This window comes from Hipposideros armiger, unplaced genomic scaffold (assembly GCF_001890085.2).
Source record: "Hipposideros armiger isolate ML-2016 unplaced genomic scaffold, ASM189008v1 scaffold_333, whole genome shotgun sequence".
Taxonomy (NCBI): domain Eukaryota; kingdom Metazoa; phylum Chordata; class Mammalia; order Chiroptera; family Hipposideridae; genus Hipposideros; species Hipposideros armiger.
The window spans coordinates 979,573-982,536 of NW_017731683.1; the positions used below are offsets into that span (position 1 = coordinate 979,573).

Sequence of the window (2,964 nt, forward strand, 5' to 3'; positions counted from 1 at the left end):
ATGGCATTTGAAATCTACAACAACTGTATAAGATGCACCCAGTTTTTAGACACCAAATTTTTCAAAAAAAGGTGCATCTTATACATGGGGAAATATGGTATGTAATGTCACAGTTGTTGTTTAAAAAAAAGTACAAAGCAAAATTTCAATCTTTCTTATATCAACCATGTAGAAAAAAAAAAACCCTGGAAAAAATGATTTAATAAATTGCCTTTTCAAAATTGTATTACTGGTGATATTTTCTCCACTTTACATTTTTTTTCTATAGTTTCCACTTTTACTATAATGAGCATATATTGTTTTGATAATCAGAAGGATAAATAAAGTTAAAAGCTTGAGACAAATTGAGTTAAAGATGGTGACTCAAGGCCACACAGTCCTATAGGTTGCAGCCCTAGCCAAAATAAAAGAGGAGAAGGTTTTTATGAAAGCTTGCACAGATGAGATCTCTATTTACCTAGCCACATCCAAATTCAGCTTTATAAATACATTTATCCTCAGAATATGAAAAAGAAAACAAAGATCATGATAAAGAATACAACAGTTTCAGTTAGGACAAATGTCATCATGACCAAAATTTCTTCAGTATAAAGCCTAATATGCTTCCCAAATGATTACCCCCAAAAAAAGCTACCTTCAAGGGAACATCCTGCAGAAATATTGCCTTTCTGGGACCTTGTCACAGTCACCTTGGTGTGCACACTAAGAAACACCTTACACTTAATTGCCTGCTTTTACTACGCAAATTAGAACAGATAGCTGAGGTCTTTAATTCCACCTAGCCCATATGCTTTTAAACCCTGCCTCACACCAGACAAGAACTGCCATCACTGACCTCCACAAGATAAAAACATCAAAATGCGTGCACTTAAGTACTCCAAAGGAAGCCAGCACTGAAAATCGAGGACTCAAGAATTCAGAAAAACAGAAAGCACATGAGATTTTTCTTATGACTGCCAAACAACTGAGAGGGGAGATTCCTCTTTAAATTTTTGTCTATGTCAAGGATGATTTCATTTAAAGAAAATTCCCCCATCGTATGCCCCAGAATGGATCATAATGGAATTTTTTAAAAATAATGTTTAATCATTTTCATAAATATCTCATAGTGACAAGATAATTCAGAGCTATGTTGCTATTGTAAACATGTCCCAAGGTCTATCTCTCAATATCCAAACTGTCGTCTCAATAGTAGCAACACCTAATACGCCTTTATCCCTAGGACTGTCAGTAAGTTTCTTGAGTTTGGGAAATTCTTAACAAAAATTCTAGGAAACAGCAGTTTCAAGGAAGCATATGAAGTTAGAAGATAAGTTTTACTTTGTAGGTAATTATAGGAAAAAGGCTTTTCCTATAAGCACTCCATGCTTTTCCTTTCAATTTATATTATTTCCTTTATTATTTACTGATGCCAGAAATGATTATGCAAGACAGGAATAACCTTTTTCTGCTTAAGATTCTTATAAAGACATTCAGTTTTCATAAAGCCCTGTGTTTCACTTTAATCTGACTGTACAAATGCTGCGGGATTCCTTCTGAAGGAGTTAAATATAATTTATAACCGCAAGTAAATAGGAAATGTGTGTCTCCACTGTATCAAGAAAAAGCCAGTTACTTGGGTTTCCATGTCTGTGGCTTTATTTTGTTCTTGAGACTGAGCTTGATTTTACATTATGCTCAAACAGTTTTCAAAAGTTTCAGTGAGTCATTCAAAAAACATCTACTTACGTTATTCCCCAACTCCTAACATTGGTAAAATCATTCAGAAACTGGATAGTTGGATTTACATTTATTATTTAATTTTAAGCACCCCGGCTTCCTTTAATAGGCTCATTTTAGAAATAACAGGTTAATGGCAGAGAGTGAGATGAAGCGTTTCTTCATTTTATATGCCTAGCATTGGCCAACTATGACCCACAGGTCAAACCCCACTTGCCACCTGTTTTTGTAAATAAAGTTCTGTTGGAACAGAGCCACACCCACCTATGTCTATGGCTGTTTTCTAGCAATAAGGCAGAGTTGAGGAGTTGTGACAGAGATCATTTGGCTCACAAAGACTAAAATATTTACTATCTGGCTCTTTTCAAAACAAAAACAAAAACAAACAAAACAAAAACAAACAAACAAAAAAACTGCCTACCTCTGATATGTGCAATGCTCTCTGTCCTCAGAAAATGCCTTAAACATTCTGTGATGAATGACATTTTCTTTTTTAACCAAGCTGCTCATTACAAAAAATATGAGTATATAATTTTACCCAGTTTGTCACACCTTCATTATTATTAAACACATTATTACATTAAAGGATCTATACTACCTGATATAATTCTTAAAACCTTACTTACATGACTTCTTGTAGGCTGGCTATATGCTAACATTGAGCTCTTTGCATCCTGTGACATCACCAGCATGGCACATGACGGGACATTGCTTCAAAGAGCCAGATGGCCATGTACAGAAATGGATTCTGTTGGAATCAAAGGGAGGGGTAAAAAGATTTAAAATTATGTATTGAATGATCTTCCCTTCCTCAGATTTATGGTTCCTTCCCCACCTGATCATGCTAGAAAAGACAGGAAGACTCATGTGGAAACAGCTTCAGAAGTCAATAGGGGTTTGTTTGTTTGTTTTTTATTTTTTATTAATCATTCCTAATATCTTCAGACCTCCCAATAATTTAACTCAAATCCATTTGGACTATAGCGACTTCATTTTGGGAGACAAATAATCACACATCATTTAAAATAAACTATAACATTTCATGTAGTTCTCTAGTAAAATGTTTTTCATTTTCCCACAAAACAGCACAAAGCCACCAACGGGGGAAAAACTGAAAACAACTAACTCATGGCGTTAGTGTTTTAATAGAAGAATAAAGAAAGCCCCATGTAAGTGGAGTCAAGGGATTTGTAATAGATATGTATGATATTGGGGGGAAATGGGGCGGCGGATTGGGGGAGGGGG

At 35.0% G+C, this 2,964-nt stretch overlaps 1 protein-coding gene across 9 annotated transcripts in view; it reads right to left on the minus strand.

Moving 5' to 3' along the window:
- Positions 1–2,964, minus strand: part of IL15 (interleukin 15) — a 108,996-nt gene that overhangs the window by 76,856 nt on the left and 29,176 nt on the right. For 7 of the 9 annotated variants that reach the window (XR_002126068.1, XR_002126064.1, XR_002126065.1 and 4 more), the window contains one exon: positions 2,346–2,467. The exons of 1 other annotated variant lie outside the window; for it this stretch is intronic. The gene's annotated coding sequence lies outside the window, so the exon portion shown is untranslated. Of the gene's footprint in view, positions 24–2,345; positions 2,468–2,964 lie in introns of all 9 variants that reach the window. One more of the 9 variants, XR_002126066.1, reaches the window with a different exon arrangement.